The sequence below is a fragment of the Vitis riparia genome, chromosome 9 (assembly GCF_004353265.1).
Source record: "Vitis riparia cultivar Riparia Gloire de Montpellier isolate 1030 chromosome 9, EGFV_Vit.rip_1.0, whole genome shotgun sequence".
NCBI classification, from domain to species: domain Eukaryota; kingdom Viridiplantae; phylum Streptophyta; class Magnoliopsida; order Vitales; family Vitaceae; genus Vitis; species Vitis riparia.
This window is the reverse complement of record NC_048439.1, coordinates 18,760,724-18,782,349: the sequence shown is the minus strand read 5'-3', so window position 1 is coordinate 18,782,349 and position 21,626 is coordinate 18,760,724. Positions and strand designations below refer to the sequence as shown.

General features: G+C 29.2%; 1 pseudogene; it reads left to right on the top strand.

The window, feature by feature from the left end:
* The first annotated feature begins 3,711 nt into the window (after positions 1-3,711).
* Positions 3,712-12,472, top strand: LOC117921889 (annotated as a pseudogene).
* The last annotated feature ends 9,154 nt before the right edge of the window (positions 12,473-21,626 follow it).

Here is a 21,626-nt window from a genome sequence, read left to right as displayed (position 1 = left end):
TATAATGGATTTAGTAATACAAGATAGCTTCACACTTCTCCAACTAACAACCTTACCACCTAGAGTAAACAAAAACCCAGAGGTAGACTTGCAAGAGTCTTTATTAGACTGAAAATCCGAATCCACATACCCAAAGGGTAATAGCTCATCATAAAGATACACCAATATATAATCCTTTATTCTCCGAAGATACTTGAGTATATACTTGAAAGTTGTCCAATGCTTTATGCTCGAATTGGACTACCATAAAGCAAATATCTAATCTAGTACATAACATCACATATATAAGGCTACCCATTCTTGAGGCATAGAGAATTGCCTTTATGCAATCTTTCTTCTTAATTATCTTATCACATACTAAACCAAAGCTTGTTAATATAGGTGGTTTGAGATAACACAATCTCATATTCTTACGGTCTTGAAAGGCCTTAATCCCAAGAATATATTGTACCTCATCTAGATCTTTCATCTATAATTAAGTAGATAACTAGATCTTGATTGATGAAAATAACCCTATATCATTCCCAATGAGTAGAATGTCATTAACATACAAGATAAAAAAGACCACCATACTTCCCTACGTCTTCTTGTACACACAAGGTTGATATTTGTTTTGATCAAAATCAAGAGTCTTGATAGCTTGATCAAAGCACCTATTCCACGAGTGAGTTGCTTGATTTAAACCATAACTGGATTTATGCAGCTTGCACATAAGGTGTTTTTGGCGCTTTGCTATAAATCCATTTGGTTGCATTATATAGATGAACTCTTCAAGATCACCATTCAAGAACTTTGTATTGACATCTATTTGCCACATCTTATAATTGAGATGTGTCATAATATATAGGAGTATTTTGATGGATTTGAGCATAACTACCAACGAGAAGATCTCTTTATGGCTACAAGCCTAACCTTATATGTCTCAATCTTTCCATCTACCCCTTTCTTCTTATATATTCATTTGCAACTTATGGGCTTTATACCTTTAGGTGCTTCTACAAAATCGCAAACTTCATTAGATTCTAACTCTAACTTTATACCTTTCCACATCTCCATGGAATTTAAAGATACTAACTTGGAAGGTGCTAGGTTGAGAAGGAAAGTCATTGTACTCAAGGCATATCCCCAAATGGATATAGGAAGCGATGAAAAACTCATTATAGATCTCACCATGTCTATCAATATTTGGTTTCTTCTTTCTGCTACTCCATTTTGCTATGGAGTTCCAAGTGCAATCAACTAGGATATAATCCCTCGATTCTTGAGGAAACTTGAAAATCACAGTTAAATACTTTTTAATTTATTTTTAATAATGCACTTATTTTTTCACTTATCAAATTAATCATTTTTATTTATTTTTATAATTATATTTTAATTACTAAAATTCTTTATTTCTTCATTTAATTTGAAGATAACTTGTCTTTCTCTAGTTTGCAGGCTGTGTAACATATCTTATAATTTGATTTGATAGAATTATTGCCACGAGAAAATTTTCATTTGTTACATATTCTATATTAATTTTTTTTTTATGACACGTGAGAATCAACAAGTGTCTAAAATTTTTATTATTCCACAGTGAGACTTGGTCATATGAAAATGACATCCTACATCAGAAAACCATGAGAAGCAAATGAGTATTTTATAACCTATGCCTAATTCCAATTCACATGGTAAACCTAGGTTGGGTTAGGCTTCAAGTCCATGATCCCATTGTATTAAATTTTCAAAAGGAGAAGTGCTTGACAAGGTCATCGACATTTCACAAATTAATTACAAAATTGATGAATTTTCGTGATATTTCCCTAGGCCCCAATAAGCGAAAATTGTCAATCTTCCGAAAACATGATAATTATCATATCAAAGACCTTCAATATGCTATAGTTAGCGTTATTTGAATTATTATTCTTTTAGGAGTCATGGTAAATTAAGCCCTTTTTGATAATTTTTTTTAAGAATAATTTTTTATTCTCTAGAATAAAAAAAAACGAAAATATGTTTAATAGAAAAAATAATAATAATAAAGAAAATAGTTTAAAAATAGAAATAAGTTGTTATCAAAAAACATCTTTTAATTGTTTTTTATTGCTTTAACTTGTTTTCTGAGGATTGCATAAAAATAATTATACAAATATAGGAAATGACAAAAAATAAAGTATTAAACATAAAAGTTATTTTTAAAACATATTTGAAACATAAAAAACATGTTAAGAATATTTTAGGTTATAAATAGACTTTTCTTTTACAAATATCAAAGAGCAGTTTTAAAGATTATTCTCAAAAACTATTTTTCAAAATTATTTTTGAAAATAGTTACTAAATGCCAGGAAAGTATCTCAAATTCCTATTTAAAATATACTTCTTTTTGTAAAAGGAATATTACATAGAATGTTTCCTAACTTTATATGTGATTGTAGTTAGATTTCTTATAGAATAAGGAAAACTAGTGGAAATATCTTTATAAATATACTAAACCATGAGGAGAAAAAGTTATGAAGAAGATGAGATAGGGATACGAGGAAGAGAGATTTCTTATGGAATAAGGAAAGCTGGTGAGAATATCTTTATAAATATTTTAGACTCTGAAGGGAAAAAGTTATGAGAAAGGGAGAGAGATGAGATAGAGATATGAGGAAGAGCGAGAGAGAGAGTTGGTGGAGCAAAATGGCTCACTAGGGTGTAAATGTGAGGAATAGTAAGAGACATCTAGTGGAGCAAAATGACTCATGTTTCAAGATAAAGATACAAAGGCACTTGATAATTGTTTCTATTTTTGTCATTTGTAATATTCTCTATTATATAATAAAATGTTATCTTTTATTTATAGAAATAGACATAATTGATTGAACCACGTCAAAACCTTGTACGTATTTCTTTTGTGTGATTTGCGTTAATTTTTATGTTCTTCATTTAATATGTTTATATCGACATTTTTGCTAACCAACAAGTAGTATCAAAACTTCCATATACCTAACGCTAAATTGGATCTTAGTCTTTTATTTCCTTTGATGGTAAGCTTATTTAAATGTTATTTGTGTTCTATAATGGTTTTTCAAGCAGTTACAAAAAAAAAAAAAACCCTATTCCTTTTCTTTTTCTCTATGATTCTATGAATCTCACAATGACATCGATATGCAATATTATGGCGAATCGTACCTTGCGTTGCACTATCCACATGCGAATTGTGACATTTCTATTCGGAAAAAAGTATGAAAGTGAAAGGCCAATCCATACAAATTGTGGCATTTCTATACGGAACCAAGTCATTGAAGTGAAAGGTCTATAAAAGACACACAGCCATTAATCCTCCCTTCTCAACCACCACGTCCATCACAATTCATCTACCAATTAAACCTAGCCTTGCACTACCCATATACAAATTGTGACTTTTCTATGCGCATATGGAACCAAGCCATGAAAGTGAAAGGCCTACCCATAACCAAAATCATTAATCCTCTCCTCTCAACTGCAACCCACCACCATGTTCACCACATTAATATTCATCTACCACCGACTCTGCAATCACAAAAACATCTTTGGTTCGGGCCCAGTTGGGCAGATCGAGGAAAACTCAGTATGTTAATGGGTAGAAATTGGGGTTGATAGGAAATTAAATTCATTGTGATTTAACTTGGTTTCTAAGATATGTATAAGTAGTGGGGAGCTTGAACTTAAGTTGCAAATTAAGAAAAAGAGACTCTATCAAGGCAAACCATGGATCATGCCCCATTATCTGCTTGGCCTTGGGAGAATTTGGGTTCTTACAAGGTATGTAATAATATTCTCTTGTTAATTTTATTGAAAATGTATTGTTTTTTTGTATACTTCTCTAGATTGTTTCTCTGACACAATATTTGGTTCTGAAAAGTTTAAGGGAGAATGTAGAAAGAAAATAGAAAAAAATAAAATATGAAAGAAAATAAAAAAAATACAGTTAAAATTAATAAATTATTTTTATTTACTATTTTAAATTCATTTTACTTGTTTGAGCTCTTTGATATAATGATTAAATAATTTGAAAATGTATAAGTTTTTAACTTATTTTATTTAGATTTTATTTTCTTTCGTATTTTTCATGATACAACCAAATATAAGAAAATAATTTTCTTAGTATTTTTTTTTAAATAGTTTTCAAGAATCGAACATAATTTAAAAATTTAGTAGCATATTATGTTACTTTTTTTTTCTAAAGAAATAAAAGTGTTTATGTACTTTTATTTTCTCACAAAATTAATTAAAAATATTTGCATACTTTATAAAGTACAAAAGAAAAGAAACTGATGAAGCTGGTTGAAAATTTTGGCCTACTACGTAGTATCTAAATGAAATGAACTTTGTAGAAGTGTTTTGGCTTATTTATAGTAACTAAAGACTCCTACTCTCCCGGTGTTGCTTATAACATGTTCTTACCACCTTTTTCATGTATCTGCATGGAACAGTACGTATTATATGGACCATTTCTTGCAAGACTCATCTATTCAATGATTTGGGAGAAGACCCAAAACCCTAGTTGGTGCCTACATATTCTCCTCCTATGTGCCCTTAGGGGCCTTGTTCATCAGTTATGATACTCTTACTGTAACATGCTCTTCATTACTCGAAACCGCTGGATTCTTCGACAAGGAATCAATTTCAAGCAAATCGATGGTGAATGGCATTGGTAATTAATTTAATTTTTGTATTAATTTTAAGGTTATGTTTGGTTTTCCAAAAGTTTGAGAGAAAATACAAGAAAAAGAAAATAGAGAGGAAAAGTAGGAGGAAAATAAAAAATATGTAAATTACTTAATTTTTTTTTTCACATATTTAAATATTCTATATAAAGATAAAATAATTTAAAAATATATAAATTTTTTAATAATTGTAATTATACTTGATTTTTATTTTTATTTTTTGCATTTTTCATAGTAAAACCACATATGATAAAATCATTTTTCAAAGCATTTTTTTCTTTTCCTGGTACTATTCGAGAACCAAACATAACCTAAATCATCATTTACAAATGATTCAATTATAATTTGCAAGTGTTCTTGAATTAATATGACTTTTTTCACAGGGATAACTTCATAATTCTCCAAGCTTTCATGGCTGGCATGGTCTTGCTCAGCTTCCCATTCCTTACCAATCTTCCTTTATGGAACACAAAGGGAATTATATGTTGCATGGTGCTCCATATGGGAATTTCAGAGCCCCTTTATTATTGGTTCCATAGATTGTTGCATACCCAATACTTCTTTTCCCATTATCATTCACTTCACCATGCCTCTATTGTGACACAACCTTTTACAGGTAATTAAATACATACCAACAAAATCACTTTGTAATATGTTGTAATTTGTTTATATTGGAAATCATAAATTCATTTGTTTTTAAATCATTAATAAAAAAAATTCATATTATTTTTCTAAAATTAATTGATGTGAAAAGGTGTTCATTATTGGATGTAGAAAAAACTATTGTGAGCTAACTGATAAAAGTTTTGTTAAAATACTTTGAATAATATATTAAACATGAATGTTAGTTTTTAGAGATAATTTCATCATATACCGTAATGATCTACTCTTATTTATATAGATATTGTCTACTCCGAGTCTTTACCAATGTTATTAGAGTCGATCTCGATCCTAGTGTGGGAATTCATTTAACCCCGCAAAGGACATTTGTTTGGCCTCAAAATCTTGTGGATACAATGAGAACATTATGTCCACATTATGGGTAATTTTGATATCTTACATTGAATGGACAAAAAAGTTTGAAGCGCTATTTCTTAATAATAAAAACATGTTTTAAAGTTGTGGGGCCTGATGCATAAAATGGACAATCTATATAATTGAGAGTGGATCAACATATACATGTATCATGTAATAATTTAAACCGTTGTTTTCTATGTTTTGATTGGTGCAGCGGGGCTAGCAACCTTTTTGGAGCATTTAATGATGGGTGTGATTATAGGAATTCCAACAGTTGGGACATGGCTATTTGGATATGGGTCAATTAGTTTGATATATGGCTACATTTTGGTGTTTGATTTCCTAAGATGTATGGGGCATAGCAATGTTGAAATCATTCCTCATGCTCTCTTTCAGATCTTTCCATTCCTTAAGTATTTTCTCTACACTCCCACGTAAGTCTCTCTCTTTAGTGCTAGATGCATGGCCTTTTGGTCGCCTCAAAATATCACAAAATGTGACATTCTCTCGAGAGAAAAGAAAAATTATGTTGAATTTATAATATTATACAATAATAAGAAAATATTCAGCAGTCAATTTCTGGTTTGATATGCAGATACCACTGCCTACACCACACAGAGATGAACACCAATTTCTGCCTCTTTATGCCCCTTTATGATTCAATTTGGAAAACAATCAACAACAAATCCTGGGATCTTCATAAAAGAACAAGTTCAGGTACATGTGGGGTGATCAGTTTCTACTCATCATGCATCTCTTCTTCATGGTCATCTTTATCTTGACCCTCGGTGAAGGCCATAAGGAAAATTTTATGATTTTATTTATAAAAGTTATGTTTGGGTCTCAGGAAATTTGAGGGAAAATGTAAAGAAAATAAAATAAAGAGGAAAAGGAAAGGAAAAGTGAAGAAAAATAAAAAAATTGAGTTAAAGCCAACAAATTATTTTTATTTGCGACTTCAAACTCAATTTATTTATTGTAATACATCAATATAAAGATTAAATAATTTGAAAATGTATAAATTTTTAACTAATTTTAATTATATATTTTTTTCTTTGAAATTTTTTATAGGACTATCAAATATAAGAAAATAATTTTTCACATTATATTTTTTTCTTTCCTTAATATTTTCTGATAATCGAACATAACTTAATGAATTTTCAATGTTTTCCTCCAAGAACACAAAATAGTATTTTTTTTTTTTTATAAAAAAAAAATTGATTTATATAGTCGGCTTCCCAAAAGTAAAACCTAGGTATTTTTGGTTTTATTTTGAGAGATTTTAACTAAGAATTATTTTAATGCATAACCTTTGAAAGTGTTAAAGAAACATGATATATATATTGGAAATCCAAATTCTGCAAATTTAAACTTCTAAGAAATTATTAATAATTTCACATGGCATCAAAGTTCCATTTGTAGGAGGCCATACATTTGAGTTGTCTGCCTACAAGTTTGTGTATGCGGGTATCAGACTACACATGAGAGGGAGTGTTAGAAAAAACACTATATAACCTATAAGTTTAAACTTTTAGAAAAATTGATAGTTTAATAGAAAGGAGAGTGGAGTTCTACTCATATTCTTATAATTTGCAGGTAAAAATGAGAGAATAGCTGACTTTGTATTCCTCGTCCATCTTGTGGACGTTATGGCAACCTCGCACTCCCCATTCTTTTTCCGGTCATTGAGCTCACTCAAATACTCCTTCAAATTATTCTTGCTTCCAATGTGGCCTTTCTTGTTTGTTTTGATGAACTTTTCATGGGTAGTGTACAAAACCTTTGTGGCTGCATCCTACAATCTGAGAGGGAGATTGCATCAAACATGGATGGTTCCTAGATATGGTTTCCAGGTTGGTGAATATACATTTGACTTGTTTCCCTCTCCCTGTATTTGTCAGGCAGATTTAACTAACTACTTTCTTTGTTACATATCTTCTCTCTTGAATTTCTTTTTCCTGTTTAGAATATAGTCATTGGCGCCTACTTATTTATGCCTTAATTTTCTTCTTTTTGTTTGTCCATGGCAGTATTTCCTACCATTTGCTAGGGAAGGCATAAATAAAGTGATTGAAAAAGCCATCCTTGAGGCTGATAGAATGGGTGTCAAGGTCATTAGTCTCGCTGCATTAAACAAGGTTCATTTTTCTTTTCTCCCTTTTCTCTTCGTTTTTCTTTTCTTAGTTTTTGAAAAGTATTAAGAAAATAAATAAATGTAAAAAAAAATATTATTTTCTCATGTCTAATTTTATTATGAAAAATATTAAGGAAAGTTAAATATAGTTAAAATTAATAAAAAAAAACTTATATATTTAAAATTTATTTAATCTTTATATAGATGAGTTAAGTGAAATGAAATTGAAGGATGGTATAAATATATTTTATTGACTTTAAATCTATATTTTATTTTTCTTCATTTTTTTTCTTTCTATTTTTCCTCATATAATTTTTTTTCCGTCGCACTTTCTCTTGAACTCTTCAAAAACCAAATATAACCTTAAATTCTAGAAACTACAGGGAAAAAAAAAGAGTTTAACATCAAACTTACTTTATTATGTATATGAAATACATAATAAGAATGTTGACATAATATCAATTTCTTTAATATAATGATACAATAGTACAATACCTTTCTTTTAAGAACTCATTCTCAACTGTGTAGATATTGTCTTATTTGAATCTAAAAAGGTCTTCATAGTTTTAAAACATGTTTATAAGGTTAGGAGGAGTCCATACTTATATAGCGTCATCAACTTTCTCCTCTACCTGATGTGGGACATCATGTTTCTACATAATGGTAATGATGATTTTATGAGTAATAATTATAAAAAATGGTGATAAAGGGAAAAATAATATCCCCATCCTTTTCTTTTTTCCCTCAATTTCTTAGAACATATGAGAGAAAATGAAGTTTTAAATGTTTATCTTGAAAGTATAATTTATTATCATTATTGCATAATCTAATGAACCTAAGTTGATATTTTCAATTAACTGTCACAAAGAATAATTCTAGATTTTTCTGTCATTATGTATATATGTCAAACAAATATCCTCTAACTTTCATAAAGCGAGAAGACAAGGAGCAACCATTTCTGGAGAGAATTGTAGTAGCTAGGAAACTTTTTTTGTGGCCCTAAACAAACACATATGAACAACGTGCGTGAAAATTACATACGGTAGCTAGGGTTCTAGTTTAGGTTTCTTTGATATATTGATGGCTCCATATCTAATATCTTATCTAGATTTTTAGTCAAATTGATAAGTTAAAATTGTATCAAAGATTTACTTTATGTTACTTCAAAAAGCCCATCATGAGGATGATGTTAAGACTTTAACCAAAGTTGGCTTGACATATGCTAAACAATTTTCTAACCCTAGTTTTCATGAGGCTGGTCTTAAGACTTTAGTTCAATTTAATTTAATATACATCGTTCACATATTATTGTACCTTATATTTTGTTGAGCCTCTAAATAGACAATTATATATCTCTAATTGAATGAATGTTTCTTCAAAGAAGCATATATGATATCGTTAAGATTGAAGTCATCCCATATCCGAAGAAGACAAAAAGGGGAGAGCTTCCTTGTGCTACAAATGGATGCCTCCACCCCATATATTATTCATTCAAAAAATCAAAAGATTTTCATCTTTTTATAAGTTTTTATGTTCTCTTTAAGTTTGTAGTTTTGTTTCCATAGTAGATATTTTTTCAATCTTTCCTCATAGAGGTTTCCCTTATAATTAAGAGGTTTTACCACATAAGTACTTTTTCCCATTGTTTTATTTATTTTTCTTTCTATTTTCAAATTATTGCTACGACTATCATTTCATAACAGATATACGGGTGAAGTTAGCTTGGCTCATTATTACTCTCATTATTTGACTAGCTACTTCATTTAGGTCAAGTTAGTAGCTTTCTAGCATTTAAACAAGCGATTCTATATTTTGCAGAATGAATCTCTAAATGGAGGTGGAACACTATATGTTAACAAGCATCCCAACCTTCGAGTCAGAGTTGTCCATGGAAACACCTTGACTGCTGCTGTGATACTCAAAGAGATCCCGCAAAATGCAACCCAAGTCTTCTTGACCGGCGCTACATCTAAATTAGGAAGGGCCATTTCCCTCTACCTTTGTCGCAAAAAGATTTGTGTACTGGTAAGAGCCACTTCATAGTTCTTTCAAATTACTTTGCAGAAGATTCTGACTATGTTAGACAAAGGGTCAACTAGAAAATTACTAGCGGACTATGGAAAATTTTTGGGTTTTCAATGATGGACAAGCCAAATAAAAACTAGTGTGTAACAAAGCTTTGTTGTATAATTATCATAGTAATCATCAATCATAAAACCTTTTGTCAAGGAAATCAAGTGTTCTTAAACTAGAGCAAAACACTCTCTTATGAGCTTCCATAAATTTACACTCAAATTTCTAGGTAACCTAATAGAATTATTGAAAAAAAATGCAATACATAAAAACAACTTTGATTATCTACATATTTGTACAAGATGACTATGGGCGGTGAGTCATTATATGGCTAGCCATATGTTAATGTACTTAATATTGGATTGTGAAGTCTTAATTAGTTTTATTGCACTTCACTTGGAATGTCGGGGGTCGAGCTGCTCGGTTAGCTCGCGGGGGTTGAGCTCCCCATTGAGCTTGCATGGATCGAGTTCTCCGATCAGCTCATGTATGTTGAAGGAGGCAGTGCACCCCTTAAAGAATTTTTTTTTTGTGATTGACAAATTTGCATCTATTATATATTTAAGATTTTTTATTTAGCAAGTGTAACCATAATTGAGAGGTGTTTTTTGAGAATTTCATCATTGTAACTTTTCTCATTCTTTTTTATTAATGGATTATCGAGTGTTGGTGCACTTCGTGGATGTAAGGATCACATTAATTACCACATCATGTTAAAAAAATTGTCTTTTCTTTATTTTCTGTTCATGTGTGTATGTGATTTGGTTAGCGCTTAATAATAGTGATGACATGAGGCATAAGAATATCATGATGATCAGTATACAAGGACAGAACAAATTAAGAAGATGGTGATTTTGTGAGCATCTCCATTAGTTGCTCTATTTGTTATCTCATTCTAATTGTGGAACGAAACGCAGATGCTAACTCAATCCTTGGAGAGATTCGAAAGTATCCAAAGGGAGGCTCCAATCGATTGCCAGAAATTTCTAGTTCAAGTGACAAAATATCAAGCAGCACAACATTGTAAGGTATTGGGCAATGAATTAATACAGTTTGATCCTACTAGGGAAACTTTATGTTAGCTTTTATATGAAGGAAGAAAGGACTATTCTATGTATTGACCATATCTGTAACTTGTGGTGTGTGACGGGTAGACATGGATCATTGGCAAATGGTGCACCCCAAGAGAGCAAAGTTGGGCTCCTCCAGGGACACATTTCCATCAATTTTTTGTGCCACCAATCTTGGGTTTTAGAAGAGACTGCACTTACGGCAAGCTTGCAGCCATGAGACTTCCAGAAGATGTTGAAGGCCTGGGATATTGTGAGGTATGTTTTGCTTCTCCTTTTACATTCATACAAGAACGCATGTTTTGCATTAAAAGACTACCTTTTCTTTGAAGGAACACTTCCAGATAGGATTTTCCTAGACATTTGGTAGTGATTTGTTGAGGGCTAGAAGTATTTTTTTTTAATATTTGGAAGTGTTAAAACACTTTCAAAACACTTTTTCTTTTTTTCTTAATCCAAGCACTAATCAATCCAAAAGCAAATTTTTTTTATTCATTATGGAATTGAAAAAGTTATTAAATAATGATTTATTAGTTAGACCGATAATTAAACTATGATTAAATCATGATGTCAGTTTGATAGTAAATATGTAATTTATATATTATTATAAGAAGCTAAATTATATATAAATATTTTAAAAATCTATTATATTTTATCTTTAATATTAACATATTAATGTTTTATATTTTATTAAAGAGTAAAATTAAAATATTTAATTATTAAAAAAATATGTCATATATCAAAAAGTGGAATAAAATTTTATTATTTAAATTAATTTATTTTTTTATATATTATCATTTTATTATATATTTTAATATGTTTTAATACCAATGTAGATAAATAGCGTTGTTTATTCTAAATACTCAATATGTTGAATTAATTAAGCTACTAACATTAAAAATAAATAAAAATAAAAAGGAAATCCTGAGTGAGGTGATGTTTATTTTTTATCTTAATTCTAAATAAAATTTAAAATTAAATAGAATTTAATAGTATTAAGCATTAAATTATTTGGTTTTTTAATATTTTATTCTATTAAGTATTTAAAAAGTAAAAAATAATTATAGAACATGTAGGATGATTAAAAATAAATACATTAAATATAAAAATTATTTTTAAACATATTCAAAAATATTAAAAACAAGTTAAAAATATTTCAGGTTTCCAAATAAACTTTTGTTTTACAAAATATAAAAAAATTGTTTTTTAGAATTATTCTCAAAAACTATTTTTTAGAATTGTTTTCAAAAACAGGTATCAAACAATGTCTTATGTTTCTATTGCATATGTAAAGCTTCGAAATTAAAAAGAAAACAATTGTTGACGTTTCCAAGGTGTATTGATGGATGCAGTATACGATGGAAAGAGGAGTACTCCATGCTTGCCATGCAGGTGGTGTTGTTCATCTCCTACAAGGGTGGACTCACCATGAGGTCGGGGCCATTGACGTGGATCAGATTGATGTTGTGTGGACCGCTGCACTCAGCCATGGCTTCGAACCAGTTTAATTTCTTTATATGGAAACACTACATATAATAAAGCAAAAGGCCTGGTCTATAAATATTGGACACTGCATAAATTAATAATGCAAAAAGCCCCCAACTTGTGTGCGCATCAAAAGCAATTTACATGCATTCTCTTAAGCCCAATCAACGAGAATTTGAATATGGCTTCAACAAATGATGAACAATGAAAATTTGGATTATTTAGGATTATATAAGCCCAACCCGAAAAGAGAAGTCCATTTGGCAATGTTTTTGAAAAAAAAAACATAAGGGGTATATTTAGCAACTATTTTCAAGAACAGTTTTATATTTTTCAAAACAAAAAACCTAAAAAACACATTTGACAATTAGAAAACTGTTTTCTAATTTCTGTTATGAAGAATAGAAAATATGGTATTTTTAGATAATATCTTTTAGTTGTTTTCTGTTATTTTCATTTTTTTTAGAACTGGTTTAAAAAATAATTATAAAAAAATTTATAATGATAAAAATAAAGTTTTAGACATAAAAATTATTTTTAAAACATATTTAAAAATATAAAAAAATAAGTTAAAAATATTTTAGATTCCCAAAAAAAATTGTCTTTTAGAATTATTTTCAAAAACAATTATCAAACAAGGCCAAGGTGTTTGGTAAAATTTAGAAAATACTTTTATAAATTTAAAAAATCATTTATAGTATTAAAAAATTAGCAATAGTGTTTTTTAAAGAAATACTTAAAAATTATTATGTTAAAAATACTTTTAGACAAATTACTTCCACTAAAAACACTTTGAGTAGAAGCACTCTTAATTCTTGTGTCAAGAGATTTTGAAAACCAAACAACTCAAAAATATTTTTTTTTAAAAAAACTATAAGGTTATGTTTGGTTCTTGAAAAATTTGAGGGAAATTGTAAGGGAAAGAAAATAAAGAGAAAAAAAATAAAAGGAAATAAAAAAGGAAGGAGAATAAAAAATAAATTATTTTTTTATATTATTTCAAATTCATTTTTTTTTATTTTTTCTATGAAATAATTTTAAAATATAAAATTTTTAATTAATTTTAATTATATTTTATTTATTTATTTATTTATTTTATAATGAAGCTAAGTATAAGAAAATTATTTTTTAAAATATTGTTTTTCTTTTTTTAGTATTTTTCGAGAACTAAACACAGTCTAAAGTCTTGATCTACGATATCAAGCTTTGAACTAGAATTGTCTACTAACCTAGACTCGATAATATTATCTTTCACACATCAATACAATATGATCAACCTGGTTCAACTATTAATCCATCCATTAGCAAAAAAATTCACATTTGCATTTTGACACTTCCCTTTCTTGATGAAAATTCAGCTTCTAAGAAAGTATAATAGCATAAAATGTCACCAAATAGTCTGGCAAGGTCCATATAATTTGGACAGTGAGATGAAAAAGTGGAGGGGCCCTTTGAAATTATTTGAGAAGTTGTAGACCCCCCCGGTTGGTTGAGGACCCCAAGGCAAAGTGGATTTTTTATTTTTTTATTATGAGAGTGGGTGAGATGGGAAAGAATTGAGGCGGGAGTTGTTGGTGGCAGAAGGGTGGCAGAGAACAGAGGGCGGGAAGAAAAAAGAAAAGAAAAAGATGAGCTACAAGGGGGGGTCCGGAGCTTGAGCGGAAGGGGTTTTTTTGGGAAGAAGTGACAAGAGAGGGATTTTGGGGGGAGAGGAGAGAGGGGCGTCTCAAGCTGAGTTGAGGAGAAGCTGCTACTGGAGAGAGGTATGTCCAGGTACGATTACTAAGGCTCCATGTTTTCCTATTTTCATATTGTTTCCTTTTGGTTTCTGCATATTATTTTGTTGGCTGAATCTGAATATCAGAAACCATCATGTTATTGTTGAGCTGAGATTGTTTTTATGCCTCCACTGTTTGGGTTATGCTCTGGTTTCTTTGTCTCTGTTTTATACCAGATTTGCAGCATTTAGATGTATTATTTACATTCCTATTTTGGACCCCATTTTGAGGTTTCTGTACATTGGCTCTCAAGTTCACTGGTAACTCATGAAGTAAAGATTCACTTATTGACCCAATGATTTATGTTTATGTCTTGTTTCTATGGTTGTTATTTTTGCTGTGATTTTCCTATGTTCTTGTTGACTGTCCATGGAGTGCATGAAGTGGTGTGCTTCCACCTAGGGCTGCTCTGATTTGTTGGATAACATACCATTAATTCGAGGAGCTGTGAAAGAAAAGAAATTTGGATCAGTTACAAAATGCTTTGAAAAGGCTAGTTACAATTGGGTTGAAGTTCCAGGGCATGTAAGTTGCTCCATGTCTAGGAATTATTATATGGCAGGAGGACTTTTGGTGGGCCATCTTGGGGCATACATGCCCATTTTCCTTTTTTTTAAGCCTTTATGCTCACACGTTTCCACCAATCTTTTTTTAATAAAAAAAATCAACTTTCAAAATTCTTGATTTTCAGTCACTTCAATCTTCAAATTAATTTTTCAAAAATTCAATCTTCAAATGACACTTCAAAATTCATTTTTTTTAACGTTTAATTCCAATTTTCGAATTCTCATATTCCCATTAATTTATTTGATTATTAGTATTTCATTTATTTATTTCAAAGCTCCATTCTAAATCAAATTTATTAAAATTTCTGATTACCGAATTAAATTCCAAAAATTCCAATATTCACATTAATTTATTTAATTATTATTATTATTCTATTTATTTATTCTAAAATTCCATTTTAAACAATTCATTAAAATTTCCGACTTCCGAATAAAATTTCTATTTCTGAAAATTCCAATATTCACATTAATTTATTTAATTATTATTTTTATTTTATTTATTTATTCCAAAATTCCATTTTAAACTGTTCATTTAAAACTTTCAATTTCCGAATAAAATTTCTATTTCTGAAAATTCCAATATTCACATTAATTTGTTTAATTATTATTATTATTTTATTTATTTATTCCAAAGTTCCATTTTAAAACAATTTATTGAAATTTCCGACTTTTCGATTTTAATTTCTAATTCCAATATTTCCATTAATCTATTTAATTATTTTTATTCTATTTATTTATTCTAAAATTCCATTTTAAACAATTCATTAAAATTTCTGATTACCGAATTAAATTCCAAAAATTCCAATATTTCCATTAATCTATTTAATTATTTTATTTTATTTATTTATTCTAAAAATTCCATTTCAAACAATTCATTAAAACTTTCGATTTCCGAATTAAATTTCTATTTCTAAAAATTCTAATATTTCCATTAATCTATTTAATTATTATTATTTTAGTTATTTTGAAATTCCATTTTAAACAATTCTTCAAAATTCTAATTTCTTTTAGATTTAATTTCCAAAATTTCAATTATTAAATTTAATTCCTAATACTTCAATTTTCAAACGAATTTCAGAAATCCGGTCTCCACTCGAACAATTTTAATTCCATTCCGGTTTTCAAATAATCTTTTGTTTCTCTTGACTTTATATAAGCATGAATGTCATTTTCATAATTTCAGAATAATGGAATTTGTGAGATTAATTCGTGCAAGATCAATCGGGCTTTGGTGGGGGACCCACATAAGTGAATTTATAATTGATTGATTTAATTGCCATGAATGATAGATTTTATTATGCCCTGTGATATATCTCGTGATTGTTATTGTGCACTAACCTCACTTCTTGATAGCGCTTTATGGATCACTGCCCAGGTACGCATCTACATCCGCTCGGGTCATTTTCTGTATGCATGTTTAAATTCTCACATGTGCATGATCACTCTGAGTATTCATTGATTTCCTCATCAATTGCCATGATTGCTTCATTTTATTAGTAGAGACCCGACTTTAGGGACTTAAAAGGGTGCTACGGTCTGTACCGTACCTTCCTGATAAGTAACCTGACCCCCGAACCCGATCCGGTTTCTCGTAGACCGCCTTTTCCAAAATAAGGAGTCACGCTTAGGGTTTTTCTTTCTTATTTTGTTTACCCTCTTAAAAATAAAACAAAAATAAGTGGCGACTCCAAGTCATTTTTTTTAATCAAATAAAATCATTTTTCAAAAATAAAAATCGAGCTCGCCATCGAGTGGGAAACGCATGAGCCGAAATGCGGGGTCCACAGAAGTATAATAAATATTTCAAACTTTAAAAATTAAAATAGAAGAAAGAAATCATGTGCTCATTTATTTAATTTGTACACTTGAATAGTGGACGCCTGTTGGCAAAGGGGCGGGCTTGAATAAATAGGTTAGGTATGAGTTTGAATTTTTCTTTTTTCTTTTTTTGGTTTTTTTTTTTTCCAACTTGGGTTCGGTTTAGGTATTGTCTAGCCTGTCCTACGGTGCCTTGTTATATATATAATTTTTTTTTAAAAAAAATATTATTATTATTATTTTTCATTTTTAACATATATAAAATAATAAAAAGTTACTTTTCAACAAAATAAGTTATAAAAATTTAATATTTTATTTATTTATAAAATATATTTATTTTAAATATAATTAACATTTCTAAAAATTTTAAAAAATTAAGGTTGGATGGGTGTGAGAAATTCTTATATTTACCCATCCTATTTATTTATTTTATTAGGACAAAAATGAGTATTAATTTATATAGATAGAACTAAGTCGGGTTTTGGATGACTCATCCCATTGTCATTCACACGTGTCATTATTATTTATTTATTTTAATCATTTTAAATAATCATTTTTAACCATTACCACCTCCTTATTTATTGGGTGATGATGAATGATAAAAATATTTTTGCAATTGGTTTTAAAAATAGAAAATAATAACAATTTCAATATAAAGTACGAGAGTTCTTAAAAACTTAGATTAAAATGAGAATAATTTTTGAAAACTAATTAAGAAATTAAAATTTATTACTATATCAAATTCTAAAAAATTTTAAAGTAACTTTTAAAAATATAAGGTAAGTTCATATATATTTTTTTATCATTTGATTAAATGAATATTATAAACGTAAATTCGGAAGAATGCACTCCATCTTTTAAAAACATGAAATATAATTTGTTTTTTATTAAAGTAATCTTCAACAATTTTTTCATCCCTATCTTATATCAAACACATTATGGATAAAAAGTTTAAAAATGTCAAAATAAGGTTATTGGAGTTGGTTAGAGAAATAAGGGGAGTAGTTTGAAAGTTTTTAAACTATCCCAAACAGCCGTTATTTAAAAAAAATTTAAAAATTTAAAAAATAAAAGAAATCTATTTGGGAGAACAATCTCTCCTTGAAAAAAAAAAAAAGGAAGAAAAGATACATTTTCTTTTCTCTCCTCAAAACAAAGAAAGAAATTAATAATATAATTCTCCTTTCTAAAAAAACAAAAAGTCTTTTCTCTTAATATATATATTTTTTTTTGGCTTTCTTCGTGAAAACTAAGGTGGCTCTTGTGCTGTGGAAAAGAAAAGAAAAATTCTCGTATTTTAAATTTCATTCATGACTTGGGACAAAAAAATTAGTTACTGAAACAACCTATTAGGATATTTAGGCTTCTCACAAAGTAACTCGAAAAACCTTATTTTACATCAAATATTATAGATGTCATTTTTAGAATATATTTGGTAGTGATTTGAGAAAGTGTTTTTACCTTTTCTAACACTTACAAGTTCTTATCTTTCAAGTATTAAAAATGGTATAAAAACTTTCTACAATCATTGTCATTTTTAGTATATTAAAGCGTTTTTCAAATATGAGTATTATCTCATCTCTTCTAATATAATATATTTACTTTTTTTTTTTAGAAAAAGGAATTTCTACTTTTATATGAAAAAAAAATATTTTTAAAAACAAAAATAAGAAAGAAAGGTATCCCAATGAGGTCTTAGCTAGCTAATTACATTGTCGTGTAAGTAAGATGATGAAATATATAGAAAAAAAAACTAGGGTTATTTATTATCAATAGAGTACTGTCACACCCTATAATATCTGCATCAGAATTTATGGGGACTGTCTCAAACACCTAAAGACAAAGACCAAAGCTTGAGAATAAGGGTGATAATGGAAAATGAGAAAGATCAAAATGAAACAAATAGAATAAAAGTATTCAAATACAAATCCACCATTGATGAAGATCAGGTGAAGGAGATGAAGGAGATTAGAGCGTCTCAAAAAAACACAAATTTATGAGAGTAGGGTTGTTTGAGAACTATTTTTTAGAATAGTGTGGACCCCGCACTTCGGCTCATGCTTTCCCCACTTGATGGCGATCTCGATTTTAATTTGAAAAATGATTTTTATTGATTAAGAGAATGACTTGGAGTTGCCACTTATTTTTGTTTTATTTTTGAAAGGGTAAACAAAATAAGAAAGAAAACCCTAAATGCAACTCCTTATTTTGGAAAAGGTGATCTACAAAAAACCGGATCGGGCTCGGGGGTTAGGTTACTTATCGAGAAGGTACGGTAAAAGACCATAGCACCCCTCTAAGTCCCTACAGTTGGGTCTCTACTAATAAAATGAAGCTGACGTGACAATTGACGAGTAAATCAATGAATATCATGAATGATTATGCACACATACGAGTCGAGACATGCATAGACAACGATTAAAGGGAAAATGGGTACATACCTGGGCAACAAGCCGCCATGCGCTATCAATAGAGAGGGTTAGTACACAATTTAGGAATAATCGCACGTATGTCAGAGAGTAGGGTAAATCAATCACGTATGATAATCAAAGTAAGCGATCAATCAATCAATCATAAAGTCACCCATGTTGGGCCCCCACCAAAGCCCGTTTATTTAGCATGACTTAATGTCAATTCTGTAATTATGAGAAATTCGTTCACGCTTATTAAAATCAAGAGGAGCGGAAGATCGTTTGAAAATCAGAGCGGAATTAAAACTATTTGAGAGAAAATTAGACTTTTGAAATTTAATTGAAAAATTGGAATCTCGGAGATCACTAGAAAATTGGAGTTTTAGAGTTTATTTGAAGATCAGACTCTTAGAGGTTGAATGTGAGAATGTGAATTTTAGAAATCGAATTTGAAAGAGGTTGGAATTTTGAAAATGATTTGAGGGTTCGGGATCTTAAAAAAAAAAAAAGATTAAGTTACGAAAATTGGGATTATGGGAGTTAAATTTTGAAAGGGATCAGAATCGTAAATTATTTAAGAAGTAGAAATTATGAAAGTTGATGTATAAAAATTGGAAATATTAGAAATCATTCGAAGGCAGAATTTTTAGAAATGAACAAATAAAATGGTAATAATAAAAAATAATGATGATAACAAATGGGTAACTGGGTAAATACAGTAATCGAAACATTAAGAACTGAGAATTAAGTTCGGAAATAGGACACTTAGAATTTTAGATAGCTAAATTGGGTAAATATGGAATAATGTTATTAATTAACAAAAATAATGTTTAAACGAATAATAATAAATAAATAAATAAATAGTGGAATTTTTCTAATTGAGAATTTGAATTAGGGCGTTGGATTTTTAAAGGATATGACTTTAAATAAATAGATAGGTATGAAATTATAATACTAATTAACGAGAATAATATTTAGGCGAATAAAGATGGATAGTGGAGTTTTTGGGATTAAAGTTTTATTTCAGAAACTGGATTTTTGAAGAATTGGACCTTATAAAAATAAATAGATATGAAACAAGAATCTTAATTAACAAAAATGACATTTCAACGATCTGGGATCGAAAATTGAATTAGGACATGGGGTTTTCGGAATATTGGACTTTGAATAGATATGGAATAATGATTCTAGTTGATGAGGATAAAATTTAGACGAATTGTAGAATTCTTAGGATTGAAAAATTGAATTAAGACAAGAGATTTTTGAAGAACTAGGTTTTGAATAAATAGATGAATATGAGATAATAATTCGATTTATAAAAACATGATTTAAACAAGTATTTGAAGAATTAAATTAAAACATTGGATTTTCGAAGGATTAGGCTAGATAAATAAATGAATATATAGGATAATAATTCCAATTGAGGAACATAAGATTTAAACGAATATTTGAAGAATTAAATTAAGGCATGAGATTTTCTTAGTGGATTAGACTTCGAATAACTAATAAATACGGGATAAAGATTCGATTTAGGAAAATATGATTTAAACGAGTATTTGAAGAATTAAATTAAAACATGGGATTTTTGAAGGATTAGGCTAGATAAATAAATGAACATATAGGATAATAATTCCAATTGATGAACATAAAATTTAAACGGATATTTGAAGAATTAAATTAAGGCATGAGATTTTCTTAATGGATTAGACTTCGAATAACTAATAAATGCGGAATGATGATTCGATTTATGAAAATATGATTTAAACAAGTATTTGAAGAATTAAATTAAAACATGAGATTTTTGAAGGATTAGGCTAGATAAATAAATGAATATATAGGATAATAATTCTAATTGAGGAACGTAAGATTTAAACGAAAATTTGAAGAATTAAATTAAGGCATGAGATTTTCTTAGTGGAATAGACTTCGAATAACTAATAAATACAGGATAAAGATTCGATTATGAAAATATGATTTAAACAAGTATTTGAAGAATTAAATACCCTATTCCTTTTCTTTTCCTCTATGATTCTATGAATCTCACAATGACATCGATATGCAATATTATGGCGAATCGTACCTTGCCTTGCACTATCCACATCCAAATTGTGACATTTCTATACGGAAAAAAGTATGAAAGTGAAAGGCCAATCCATACAAATTGTGGCATTTCTATACGGAACCAAGTCATGGAAGTGAAAGGTCTATAAAAGACACAGTGCCATTAATCCTCCCTTCTCAACCACCACGTCCATCACAATTCATCTACCAATTAAACCTAGCCTTGCACTACCCATATATAAATTGCGACTTTGTTATACGCATATGGAACCAAGCCATGAAAGTGAAAGGCCTACCCATAACCAAAATCATTAATCCTCTCCTCTCAACTGCAACCCACCACCATGTTCACCACATTAATATTCATCTACCACCGACTCATCACAAAAACGTCTTTGGTTCGGGCCCAGTTGGGCAGATCAAGGAAAACTCAGTATGTTAATGGGTAGAAATTGGGGTTGATAGGAAATTAAATTCATTGTGATTTAACCTGGTTTCTAAGATATTTATAAGTAGTGGGGAGCTTGTACTCAAGTTGCAAAT